The following is a 14,910-nucleotide window of genomic DNA, read 5'->3' on the forward strand; positions in this document are numbered from 1 at the left end:
AAGCTGTTCTTTACCCTGTTGGTGAGACTAATATCTTCTGCCTGAGGGCAGGAGATCAAGAAAGTGCCAGCCAGGGTGTGAATCATCCCTGAGAATTTTCCTCACTCTCCTGAGGCAACGTTCTTCTGTGATGTCATCCAGTGGATTCACGGGACAGTCCATAATATCTTGTGCTGTATTCACCACCCTCTGTAGGCACTTCCTATCAGTTGATGTCAAACCAGCGTACCACACCATGATGCAGCATGAAAGGAAACTTTCTATTGTGGATCAGTAGAAGGAGATCATCAAATGTTGATTGACAGTGTTCTTTCGCAATACTCTGAGGAGATGGAGTCTCTGTTGGGCTTTCTTATCCACCTGGGTTGTATTGATTTTGCAAGTAAGGTCTTCACTGAGATAAACTCCTAGGAATTTAAAGAAAGAGACTCTCTCCACACAGCCCTCCCCGATGTACAGCGGGGCTAGTTCTCATCTCTTCCTCTGAAAGTCCAACACCATCTCCTTTGTCTTGCTGATATTAAGGTGCAAGTTGTTCCCTAGGCACCATGTAGATATTTTTTTGGACCTCCCTTCTATATGATGATTTGTCTCTACCTGTTATTAAACCCATTATGGTGGTATCATCTGCAAACTTAATAACTGCAGTAGACAGGTCAGATGATACACAATTGTATGTATGCAATGAATACAGGTAGGGACTTAACCACTTGGTGTCAGTGATGAAGTTAGCCAGGTGAACCTGGGTTAGCTGCTTTGATTGCCACTCATGTCTACCACAGTGCAGACCTCTGAGGGAGAGATCATGCTTGTGTGTGGAGCCTTAGTTCTGTCAGTCCCCCTAAGCTTGCTTCAGTGAGGAAGTGCCAGAGCTCAGTAGCAAAGCATCTCCTTTTCATGCAGAAGGTCCCAAGTTCTATCACCCATCATCTCCAGGTGAGGCTGGGAGAGACCCTTGCCAGAAACCTTGATGAGCCATTGACCAGTCATCTGGTACAACTTGCTATAGTTCCTAAGAAGACAGTTGTCACTCAGGCAAAAAATTCAACCCATATAACATGCCTTTTATAGCCTTTCCTGTCAAGGAAGGACCAATGGCTAGCTAGGGTGGGCAAGGACAGTCCAGAGCCAGAAAATACTTCAGTTTCAGGAAGAAAGGGCCCTAGTTCAGTTGCTGGGAATGCAACCTTGGAGAGCCTCTGCCAGTCAGATGGACCAGCAGTCTGGGTCAGTCTAAGGCAGCTTCCAAGGTTCCTAACATTTTCATATTCCATGGGTTGACCCAGCAGGTCTGTGATAACAGACTGAACTCCCTGGAAATCTAAATTTGTTTCCCCCAATATCCATGATTTTCTGTACAGATTCTGCCTCTCATTTGTTTCTTGTCCGGAGCCTGAGCTGTGTTTGTTTTTAAATATAGGAATAGAAAGTGTTTCAAAGAAGCATGGTTTGAATCACAAATATTTTCAGCTTCCATTAACCAGCAAGGATCCAATAAAGCTATACTATTATCTAATTATCATTATCTGTTAAATGAATAAGGATCTTTTTCAGACTTGACTCTCGCAGAGAGAGTATTTCTGATTTGTTTCTTTGACCTTTTGCTGTCTGGGCCAATAGACTTTTAAAACCTCTTTTCTCTGAGCCTTCAGAACAGATGCTGATGTGTATGATTCCTGGATCAATCAGCGTGAATAAAACATGCCTTTACTTTCTTTGCAGCTCGAATACACATTTCCGATGAGGAATTCAACAACTGGGGGCTTTTAGGGCCATTCCATCTTCCTGTAGCTTTTCAGCCGGAAATAAAAAGCAAGTTTAGGATTTGTATTTGTGACTGAATGTAAAACAAACATGAAAAGGGTCTTGCTTCATCACGTCAAAGGTGCATCTTCTCCAGGATTAGGAACATAGAAACCTGTTTTTATAAAGTCAAACTATTGATTCATCTAGCTCAGTGCTGAGTACACCAGGGATGGGGAACCAGATGCTCTCCAGATGCTTTTGGACTCCCATCAGCCCCAGGGTTCATGGTCAGTAGTCAATAATTATGGGAGTCCACAACATCTGGGTGGCCACTCCTGATCTCCTGACCATGGTTCTCCAAGATTTCACACGAGGGACATTCACAGTCCTACCTGGAGATGCCTAGGATTTAACCTGAGGCCTTCTACATGCAAAGCAGGTGCTCTACCACAAAGCTAGGGCCATTTCCTAAAGGGAGATTCCTTTCCCACAATGGACCAGCCCCAAACCTCTGAACTTCACTGTGGTAGCTCAGTGGAAGGACCTCCATACAGATGGTCCCAAATTCAATCCTGGGCATCTCCAGTTAGAGCTGGCAAAGTACCTGCCTGAATTTCTGGAGAGCCCCTGCCAGCCAGTTTGTAGATAATACTGAGTTAGATGGATCATTGGCTTCCTATGTTTCCATGACATGGATGATGGGAGCTGTAGTCCAACAAAACCTCGTTGGGTCAGAGGTTCCCAATCCCTGTTTTAATGTTTGCAGCCTCCATTTTGACTTGGCCCTGGAAACGGATTATGGGGCTAATGAGGATTTTGCAGCATTTGGGTGTTATATGGTCTGAAAAGCCTAGCTGCTGAATTTTGCCTAATGGAAGTTTTTGATACTTTTCAAAGGCAGCCTTGCACAGAGTACAATGCAGTAGTCTAACTTGAGATGTAAGCAAAGTGAGTGCAGCTGTCACAACTTTTTTCCTCCCCTATCTTTCCTTACAATCTACGAGCGATCAAATTCTGCTGCTGTTTCCTTGTTAAATATGCCTTAACACAATAGAAATCTTTTGTTTCCAATTTTCCTATATACTCCCACCTTCCAGGCTTTTTGGGGAGGGGGATGTGTTCCTATTACAAGCAAGAGATGAATTAAAATGCAGAGAAAGGAAATTGCATTTCAAAGAACCAAATCTCTTCAAATATTGCCGTTAAATTCTCTTGTCATTTAGGAAAAAAGGTGAGAGAGAAAATGTCTTTGTTCAGTTCTGTCCTTAGGGGGGTTCCCAACATACTCTGTAATGTGTCCCAAATCTCATTCTAGGTGCAGAATGCATTATTTCAAATCATGAACCTTTCAGGTTCACGGTTCTAGTGGGTGTGTTTTAATGTTATTTTGAAATTCTGCAATACTCCAATCCCAATTGCTGTATGAAATTCACTCTGGTGACAGAGTGACCTCTTTACATGGGAGCATAAGAAGTGTCTGACTGATAGATCAGGCCAAAGGTCCATCTAGTTCTACATCCTGATCTCACAGTGGCCAAGAAGATCATCATCAACATTATTTATATGCATGCCGCCTTTCCACAGTTAAAAAAAAAATGCTCTGGGCGGCTTCCAACAAAGTATTTAAATGCAGTGGTCTGTTAAACATTAAAAGCTTCCCTAAACAGGGCTGCCTTCAGATGTCTTCTCAAAATCTGGTAGTTATTTTTCTCTTTGACATCTGGTGGGAGGGCATTCCACAGGGCAGGTGCCACTACCAAGAAGGCCCTCTGCCTGGTTCCCTGTAACTTGGCTTCTCGCAGTGAGGGAACCACCAGAAGGCCCTCCGTGCTGGACCTCAGTGTCCGGGCAGAACGATGGGGGGGGGGGAGACGCTCCTTCAGGTATACTGGACCGAGGCCAGTATAACAAGAAACAATAAATAAACCACATAAAAAAATACACAACCAAATGGAAAACAATTTCCACATAAATCAAAATCTAAAACTAAGAATACAGCATTAATATCACAGTTTAAAATGACATAGGTAAAAAATAGCAGCAAAACAAAAAGCAAAAACAGAACAGACCCCTTTCTGCCCAACAGCAGCAGTCCTTTATAGAGCTCATCAGGCCCCGCCCTAGGCCAGGTGGTAAGTGGCAGAACTGGGGCCCTCAGGCACTGAGCAGGGGAGAGAATGGTGGCATAAAGAGAGAAGGGGGAAAGGTGTGCCACTCTCACTTTTTTCTCTGGCCACACGTCTGCTGGCTGCAATCCACCCAGCTCCCAAAAGCAGCACTCCACATTTTATCCCCAATTGAATGCCTACGGATGATTCACCACTTCCAATTTAGGGCTTATCTTAGGACTGCTGATATCTGCCACTTATATGTGGGTGGTTCCATTTTGGCTATGTTTTTGAACAGGCCTGTAAAGATTTGATTTTGAAGTAGAAGAGATTTGATTTAACAGGTATCCACCATCTGTACTTTCTGGAAACAAATGAAGACACGCTTTTCCCAACAAGTTATTCCAGCTGGTATCTGACATGGATGCCTCCCTTTATTTCATCAATCTGCTGTTACTTTCTGTGCTTTTTTAAAAAAGTATTTTATTGGGTTTTGTATAATATAAATGGTGCAATAAGGAGTAAACATAACAGTGAAGGAAATACAGGTCTCTTGTGGTCTGTTCCATAAACTAATCCATCCAGAGCAATGACAGTAAGAATGAAAATAAAACAAAGAGATCTATTGTGTTTAAACAGAGTTTTATCTGTTTTTAGTATATTGTGCACATTGCCTTGAGACACATATGTGGAAGGCAAAATAATAATAATAATAATAATAATAATAATAATAATAATAATATGCACTTTTGCATTGCAAAATCTGGTAAAGTGGGTAATCCGACTGGGAGTTCTGCTCTGAGCTGCAAGCAAATTCAGGAATGTCAACTTGCCTAATGACAAAAATGGTCTGTGCACTTGAATTTTCAAATATGGTCAGATGGGGAGCTCACCGACTGGCCACAGTTTTTGTAATAATCATTTAAGTCTTCACGGAGATGGATTCGATAAGCCTTCACTATACTGACAAATCAGCCCCAGGAAATAGTGATTATAGGTCATAGAATCATAGAATCATAGAATCATAGAGTTGGAAGAGACCACAAGGGCCATCGAGTCCAACCCCCTGCCAAGCAGGAAACACCATCAGAGCACTCCTGACATATGGTTGTCAAGCCTCTGCTTAAAGACCTCCAAAGAAGGAGACTCCACCACACTCCTTGGCAGAAAATTCCACTGTCAAACAGCTCTTACTGTCAGGAGGTTCTTCCTAATGTTTAGGTGGAATCTTCTTTCTTGTAGTTTGGAACCATTGCTCCGTGTCCGCTTTTCTGGAGCAGCAGAAAACAACCTTTCTCCCTCCTCTTTGTGACATCCTTTTATATATTTGAACATGGCTATCATATCACCCCTTAACCTCCTCTTCTCCAGGCTAAACATGCCCAGCTCCCTTAGCCGTTCCTCATAAGGCATCGTTTCCAGGCCTTTGACCATTTTGGTTGCCCTCCTCTGGACACGTTCCAGTTTGTCCGTGTCCTTCTTGAACTGTGGTGCCCAGAACTGGACACAGTACTCCAGGTGAGGTCTGACCAGAGCAGAATACAGTGGCACTATTACTTCCCTTGATCTAGATGCTATACTCCTATTGATGCAGCCCAGAATTGCATTGGCTTTTTTAGCTGCCGCGTCACACTGTTGGCTCATGTCAAGTTTGTGGTCAACCAAGACTCCTAGATCATTTTCACATGTACTGCTCTCAAGCCAGGTGTCACCCATCTTGTATTTATGCCTCTCATTTTTTTTTTGCCCAAGTGCAATACTTTACATTTCTCCCTGTTAAAATTCATCTTGTTTGTTTTGGCCCAGTTCTCTAATCTGTCAAGGTCGATATCCCACTTCACAAGGTGGGCCTTTTGAGGAAGGCAGTAGCAAACACCCTCTTTTCTAGCCCTTTTAAGGACACATCCTGATGTAGTGGAGAATAAATAGATGTATAACTTAAATGAAATGACAGGAGCACCCATGAAAACATGCTATGAAGCTTAAGATGAAAGCAGCGATATAGGACTAACATCTGTAGCAAAGCAGCCCAACCTGGCTATATATGGAAAAATCTAATTTCCTGGCCCCTTTGGTCTGGCAGAAAAACAACCATCCAGCTTAGATATCGAAAAGTGCAACTTTGGAAGCTTCTTTCTCTTTTTGGTACATGTAAATGTCAAGAAATATCAAGCTGCAAATTGAAATGAAAGCATTTCTCTCTCTTTCTCATCACATGTCTTATCAGTAATGAACAATATTCCCTTTGTTATCTGTTTAATTACACTCACAGGCATCTGCAGGATATTATGGAGAAGGTGGGGGGGATGAGCACCACTGGTTGAGGGAGGGGTAGTAATAATGGTTCTTTACAAATTATGATGAATGAAACAGAAGATGAATATTTAGAGATAGTGTATCAGCGTATTGGACTGCTCTCCAACAGCCATTTTTTTTTACCCGTGTTCAGTGCTCCATCTCACATGAAATTAAATTGCAAACTTGGGAAGGCAAACTCTTTTGCATAAGAATCCATCTGCTTTAGGTGGTCAGGGCGTCTTACAAGCACCCACAAGTCTTAGCTTGCTTGGCTATTGGAGCTGTTGCTTCTGCCTCCCACAAATTAAATGCCATAGCTTAGTGGCTTTGCATGCCCCCCCCCAAAAAAAAAACCACACCCCGCATTCAATCATCTCCAAGTACAGCATCTCCAAGTACAGCTCAGAAATACTTCTGCACGAAATCCTGGAGAGATGCTGCCAGTCTGTGTTGATAATACCAAGCTCAATGGACCAATTGGCCTGACTCAGTATAAGGCAGCTTCCTATGCTCCCAGGAGTGCAGAATGATGCATGTTATTACAATGTTGTTTCATGTAGAGATAGATGGAGCCTGAAATTGGTATGACCAGCCAGGAAAAAAACTAAGTTTGGGTCCCGGTTGATGGCTCACTGAAAGCAAGCAAAAGGAACGATATCATTCCCGGGAGTGTTTAGGAAAGGGTTAAGAAAACAAATTAAATGATAATGCCCTTTATGGCAGGCTTCATCCACTTGGAAGGACTGCCCAAAATTTGCATCCAATTCTGGCAGGGTTTTTTTAGACTGTTCTGTTCTATTCTGTTCTTTTAAAACAGGGGTGTCAAACTCAAATTCATCGGGGGCCGCATCAGCAGTTTGGTCACCCTCAAAGGGCTGGTTGTATCTGTAGGACTATGTTGTATCTGTAGGACTATAAGCAGACCCCTCCTCCCCCCCCCCCATACATCATATGTACTTACAGTACAGGAGATAAGGGTTCAGGCAGCCGTTGCATCTGTCACATCACAGGATGGCATGCGCTCAATATAAAAACAAGTGGTGGTTTCCTGAATGCATGTAAAGTGGAGGTTTCCTGTGTAGAACAGCTGGCGCCGCTAGAGGGCAGATGTTCTCTGGCTTGTAGGCTGCCGCGCATGCGCTGAAGAGGCGGCTTTCTTGTGTCAAAAAAAAAAAGCGAGAATAAAAGGTGAAGGCTGGCGGCCGGCGGCGGCTACACGGGCTACATGACGAGGTCTGGCAGGCCAGATTCGGCCCGCGGGCCTTGTGTTTGACACCGTGTTTTAAAATATAATTTAAAGGTTCACTGTGTAGATCCTTTACCTGCAAATTTAACCACTTGTGAAAAAGTGGCGGGAAGTTATAGTCATTTTTAGATCCTCCCCATTGTAGTCAGTGAGGAGGGGAACAGAGTTTAGAATTTAAGAGATTGGAGTTGGATGCAAATTGGAGTGACAAACCAAACTGGAGTGATTGGAACTGGACCCAAATTGGAGTGGGTGGTTTCCAGATGCTACATACAGTATACAAGGTGAATCTTGTGATCTCTGCACACCCCTAACACTTAATGGAATGAAATGGTCTTGATAGGCTGCATCAAGTCTTTCAGGACTCTGGACAGATCCCTGTAGCAGGTGGTTAACTGGAACTCATTATATCCTCAGCTGCATACAGAAGAAGCCAGATGAAAGTGAGCTTGTCTGGCCTTTCTGCACACTCTCCTAAGAGACTGTTCCTGTCACAGGGGTTGCCCTCTTAGGAATAAAAGGATGAATTAAAGTATTGGGTTGGTACACCTGCCAGTCACTGAAGCCGTTCCTTTGTATTTTACACTGAACCTTGCAATCCCTGAACTTGGATAAATAAAAGGATTAATGGTGGGAGCAGGGAGCAAACAGTTTGCAATCCCTTTACCCCCTTCCTTATGTTATTGATCAGTGTGAGCTTAACCTACAAGTACAGCAGAAGACATTTCTAATGGGCTTATTTTGCGGAGGCTCGATGGTTCCAATATAAGCCTCAGCGGTTCACATTTCGAGAACTTCCGCTAAGCCTGTGATGAGATGCATGGAGCTGCTGTGCAAAAGAGCACCCCTGTGCTGAACTTCTTGACATTCTTTAATCAAGACATTTTATTGCTTCAGGTAAAGGACAGGCTGGTGCTTTCTCTCCTTTCCACATAGCCAACTGGAAGTGGGGCTGTCTATTGCATTTGTTTCAGGAATGGCAATTGATGCAGAATGCTCCAGCACAATGACTAACAGGAATGAGAATGTGGTTGGGGAATATTGTGTTAGTTTTCCTGGTTATGTGTGGCAGCACCTGCACTTTGGAACTCCTTGCCTCTTGATATCAAGGAAGTGCCTTCACTGTACTATTTTTGGTGCCTGCAGAAAGCATTCTTTTTAATAATAATAATAATTTATTTGTACCCTGCCCATCTGGCTGGGTTTCCCCAGCCACTCTGGGTGGCTTCCAACAAAGATTAAAAATACATTAAAATGTCACACATAAAAACTTCCCTAAACAGGTCTGCCTTCAGATGTCTTCTAAATGTCAGGTACTTGTTTATCTCTTTAACATCTGATGGGAGGGCGTTCCACAGGGCGGGAGCCACTACCGAGAAGGCCCTCTGCCTGGTTCCTTGTAGCTTTGTTTTGCGCAGTGAGGGAACCACCAGAAGGCCCTCGGTTCTGGACCTCAGTGTCTGGGCAGAATGATGGGGGTGGAGATGCTCCTTCAGGTATGTTTTAAAGACAGGTCTACCCATATACTTAGAAAGCTGAAATAATTTTAATCTGTTTCAGTATTTTAACTTGTATATTTTAAAATATGGTTGTAATTTTGTATTGATTTTATTGTTTTATCTTTTTGTAAACCGCTTGGAGGGCTTTTTGGAAAATAAAGCAGTGTGGTTTTGTCTTTTGTTTTTATTCTGTGAACCGCCCTGAGACCTCCAGGCATAGGGCAGTATATATATATAAAAAATGAAATATAAATGAAATAAATAAATTATAATGCTAGTGCTTCTTCCATGTTTTCTAGCATTCCTTTCACACTGTAGTACCTGTTGCATTGTGGAACTGTGACTTTTTGACCGATATACCATCATGTCATGCTAAATTCCATTAACATCAGATGTCGTTGGACAGTGTTGCACAATGTCCACCACCCTTTCCATACATGCATGCTTCTCTTCCATCTTGGTAACAGCAAGAAATAACTGTACTCTGGTATACCACCCCAAATTCCATCATTTTACTCCTACAGTTTTCCAGCTTACCAGGGCTGCAAATGAGAGCTAAATATTAGTTTCCTGGAATTTGTTTTTCTTCACGTGAAAGCTCAGATATATTGCAGAAATTAAGAGTTATGAAAATGTTGAGGAAATTGAATAAACTGTTGTGTGAATGCAACACATACGCATTCCAACATCTAATGGTTCCCCCACTGGGTTTCCAGGAGATCACCTGAATTCCATCGCAGTGGATGCTCACAGAGAGCAGGAACAGGATTCTGTGTGTTCCAGCGAAAGATGAGGCTGATATTCTTATTTCATGCTCCTCCCCAGTCAGGGCTGTGAGAGAATTGTTCACAAAGTATTTGCTTCCACTGGTGTGTGTGTGTGTGTGTGTTTAATCTGATAATATTGGGATAGCACAGAGGCGAATAAATTGAAGAGGCATTAGCTTCTGTAAAGGTAATAAAACCTTGTCTTCTGAAACCATCTCCTGCCATTAATAAGTTCTCAGGTGTTCATTTGGAGGAGATTACTTTCTTAAGGTCATCTAGAAACTGTGTGCGGGTAACCTGAAAGCAAAACTTGTCTGATTTTATCCTGCTACAGCCGAGCATTTCGTAGCCAATATTTGAATACAGGCCACAGTCTCATGTCAGTTTCTAATGCTGCATGCTGAGGGGTGCTTCAGTTAAGGAGGACGAACCAACGTACAGCCCACCAAGCTGGGTGTAGATTCACCGGCCACACAGGATGGTTTATGAAAGCTCAGTACATCTCCCTCTTATACTGCTATTGTTGCTTAAGGTTTGCCGGTCATCTTCCTCATAGAATTCGGAAGATTTGTATAGCACTTTCAAGTGAGGCAAGTCATCCCCCACATGCAGTGCTTTTAGCATGTGACAGTTCTCACCACTTTGATTAACCATCTTCTCCTCTCTCTTTTTGTTTGCTGCCCATTGACAACCATTTTGCGCTGGCAGCCACACCACTTCAGTCAAGAAATGTGTACTGGCACCTCACTTTTTACCAAAAAGAAAAACCACTGCCCACTTCACAGAAGGGGGAAGGGGACTGAAGCTGAGACACTGGTTTTGTTTAGACCAGGCATGGCCAGACTTGGCCCTCCAGATGTTTTAGAACTACAACTCCCATCATCTCTAGCTAACAGGACCAGTGGTCAGGGATGATGGGAATTGTAGTCCCCAAACATATGGAGGGCCAAGTTTGGCCATGCCTGGATTAGACCAATTAGTTAGTTCAGGACAGAGGTGAGATTTGAACCAGAGTCATCCTGATTCCAAGCTCTGTCTCATTAGCCACCATACTATACTCTCCCTCTCTCCTTCTCCCTCTCTCAATGTGTGTGTGTGTGTGTGTGTGTGTGTGTGTGTGTGTGTGCAGTTGCTGACTTGTATGCATCCTCTTTCAAGAGTGCTTGTACCTGTCTAGGTGTCCGGAGTGTGTGCAGGAGCCAGGCCCGGTGACCAGTAGGGCTTCGTGGGACTGGGGCCTTCCTAAGTTTGTTCTGGAGAGGCAAGGCATGGCCGCACAGGTGAGGCCGCTTGGTAACTCACCGCACCTGGTGGCTAGAGCCAGGAAGGGATATAAGGTCAGCATTTCCCTTCGGCTCTTTGCCACAGCAACACGTTCCCTGCCTAGCCGCATTTGGCTTCTTGCTTCCTGATCCTCAGATCTCGGCTTCTTGACTCCTTGCTTCTCAACCCTCCGACCCTTGACTTCGTGACTCCCTGCTTCCTGACCCTTGGATCCCTGGCTTCTGGACTCTCATTCCTGCTCCCACCCCACCATCTTGCCCCCGGTCCCGATGTCTTCAGCCGGGACTTTGATCACCTGTAGACTGGACCGTGACACTGGGTGTGCAAATGTGTCTGTATGTCTTTCTGCCTGCCTGCCTTTAAATTCCCTCCCACCTGCCTGCCTTCTTACTTACAACTGGTTCAGGGGACTTCTGGATGAGGGACATTGGTGGACTGAAGGTCTTTCATTGGCGATAGCAGCATGGCTGTCCTAGCTCCTAGTTGTTGAAGAACAAATAATTGAGGAAGGATTCTTTCCAAAGACGTTAATGTTTAGATTACAACAATACATATGCAAATCGCCGACTTAGGACACTTCAGGCAACATGTGGGGTTACAGTAATTCTAAATACTGCTACAACCGTGGCAGATGCTCTAACTGTAAAAGCTTTAGACATTGATTCAACATTGCCACACCCCTTTGCTATCCTATATATAGGAATCAGGTGGGCTCATCTTAGGGCACTAACCATTTCTGCAGTCTCTTACTACACCCAGTAGGAACAACCCTCTGTTCCCTTCTTTTTGGACTCCTCCTGGACCTAGGTGATGGAGGAGAAATCTCTGTAACCTGAAAGGTGGCCAGGACTGGTGAAACATCCCCTTCTGGGTGAACAGAGCTACTCCCAGTAACAGACAGTGCTGGGCTAGGCAGTACAACAAGCATGGTGGAAGTGCCAGAGGGAGGCTCTGACAACCCCGGAGATGGAGGGAGTGATGGAGATAGCTCTCCTCACAGGGATGGAGGGAGCTCCCACCCTCAATGCCAGGATCTTCAGTAGCAGAATTCTCCACTCCTGACAGAAGCCCCCACATCCCACTGGAGCCCTCCCCTGCATCCTTGGTCAATCCGCCATCTGCATTGTGCTGAACTCAGCCAACCCATGACATCATCAGCAAAATCTCCCAAATTGCAAAATGTTGTTGTCTTTGTTGTTGAAGTAAGTGTGGTCTATACATATTAAAATAATAAATAAATAATAATTTTAAAATTTAATCTTAAGGGGGAAAAGTTTTCCATAATTGCATTCCAACATCTACATCCATCAAGTAGCATTGCAACTTCATTGGCTGATGAGTGCTTTGCCAAGTGACTGTTCTGCCTTCCACCAACTGCAGATTGAAAGCCTGGCTGCTTGTTCACCCCTTGCTTCCAGATGGGAACTGAAAAGAGCATTGCCAGATTGTGGCTGCCAGCACAAGGCACTCAAACCCAGAAATACATTTTTTATGTTCAAAGCAAATATGGCACCCTTCCATCCCTCCCTGTAATGCCTGATGCACCATCTATCGGGGACCAATTTGCTGCTCCGTAGGCAAGACAATGAAGATGTAGAGCAGCATCAGAGAATGGCAATTCTGTGAGTCAACCACTGCATTCTAGGGATATAAACTCTTGGCATGCTGTGAATAATGCACCCCACACCCCACATGATACCCTGTTTACAAAGATTGACATGTGGGTTGAGAATGTTAAATATCCTGGATCTCACAGTGCTCCTGGAAGAAGGAAGCAAGGCAGGGGGAGTGACAAAGGTGGGGAGATTGTTCCTTGGAATTCACTGGCAGCTAGAAAGACCTGAATGCAGTTCTTCTGTATCACAGATTCTGTAATGCATTTTCTTCCTGCTTGCTTCAGCCACCCGCTCTGCTGAGGAGAGTGTGGAGGTAGGAAGCCATCTCCCACTCCCTATTCCCAAACACATTTTTTAAAGTATGTAATTCCATTATGCATCACTTGCCATAAAATATCTCCAAGCAATTCCATGGTAAAGCCATCAATAAACAATAATTAGAAACAGTTCCATATATAAATACAATCCAAAACGATTTCAAACATAAATACAATTCCATATGCAAAAACCATCTCAGATCCAAGACAGATGCTTTGATAAAGATCTCCACTTAAACAGCTTGTTGGAAAAGGAAGGTCTTCAACAAACACTGAAAAAACAGTGTGGGCAGAGCCTATCTGATATGCAGTGAGAGGGTGTTTCACATGGCTATACGATAAAGATGGTAGACCCACCTCTGTGGAGATGGAGTTCCACAATTTAGGGCTACCATAGAGAAAGCTCTCTCCCAGGCCATGATTAGCTTCACTTCTGAGGGTGGTGGAACTACCAAGATAACCTGCCCTCCCAGTCATACGATCATAGAATCTTAAGAGTTGAAAGAGACCTCGAGGGTCATCTAGTTCAACTCCCTGCAATGCAGGAATTTTAGCTATAGCATCCATGACAGATGGCCACCCAACCTCTGCTTTAAAACTTCCAATGAATGAGAGTCCACAACCTCCCAAGGGAGACTGTTCCACTGTCAAACAGTTCTTACTGTCAGAATGCTTTTCTGTATGCCTAATCAGAATCTCTTTTCCTGTAACTTGAAGCCATTGATTCGGGTCCTACTTTCCAGAGCAGGAGGAAACAAGATTGCTCCATCCTCCACATGACAGCCCTTCAGATACAGTGGTACCTCGGGTTACAGATGCTTCAGGTTACAAACTCCGCTCACCCAGAAATAGTACCTCGGGTTAAGAACTTTGCTTCAGGATGAGAACAGAAATTGTGTGGCGGCAGCAGGAGAAACAGCTAAAGTGGTGCTTCAGGTTAAGAACAGTTTCAGGTTAAGAACGGACCTCCAGAACGAATTAAGTTCTTAACCCGAGGTACCACTGTATATGAAGGTGGCTATCATATCTCCTCTCAATCTCCTCTTTTCCCAGGGACGTGGGTGGCGCTGTGGGTAAAACCTCAGTGCCTAGGACTTGCCGATCTTCAGGTCGGCGGTTATGATTAAATGGGCCCAAGACGTTGGACATAATATTATGATGGCTGACTGGGAACAGTTATGGACCACAGGTATGAAATTCACGGCATGTAATGCCTTAAGAGAGAATATAATGAAAATGATATACAGGTGGTACATGACACCAGTCAAGCTTGCAAAAATCTATCATCTGCCCGATAATAAATGTTGGAAATGTAAAGAGACCAAAGGTACATTCTTTCACCTTTGGTGGACGTGCCCAAGGATTAAGACCTTCTGGGAGATGATCTATAATGAAATGAAAAAGGTATTTAAATATACCTTTTTGAAGAAACCAGAGGCCTTTCTCCTGGGCGGCCAATTGGTGCCAAAGAAGGACAGAACTTTCCTTATGTATGCTACAACAGCAGCAAGAATACTTATTGCAAAGTATTGGAAGACACAAGATTTACCCACCCGGGAAGAATGGCAGATGAAGGTGATGGACTATATGGAACTGGCGGAAATGACTGGCAGAATCCGAGATCAGGGAGAAGACTCGGTGGAGGAAGATTGGAAGAAATTTAAAGACTATCTACAGAAACATTGTAAAATTAATGAATGTTAGAATGATGTTAGAATGAAGTTATGTGGTTTTAGCAGAAATGTTATAAGGATTTAGAAAAAAATAGACTGTTAATTGGTGAAAGGAGGGAAAGTAAAGTTACATTATATTAAGATAAATTACAGAACAAAAAGTGGAAAAGACTATTTACAGAAACACTGTAAAATTAATATCTGTTAGAAGGATGTTGGAACAATATTATATGATTTTAGCAGGAAGGATATAAAGGATTTGGGAATAACTGACTGTTAATTGGTGAAAGGAGGAAAAGTAAAGCTATATTATATTAAGACAATTTACAGGACAAAAATTTTAAAAGAGGGAAAGG

Source organism: Podarcis cretensis (assembly GCF_951804945.1).
Source record: "Podarcis cretensis genome assembly, chromosome: 9".
Classification (NCBI taxonomy): Eukaryota; Metazoa; Chordata; class Lepidosauria; order Squamata; family Lacertidae; genus Podarcis; species Podarcis cretensis.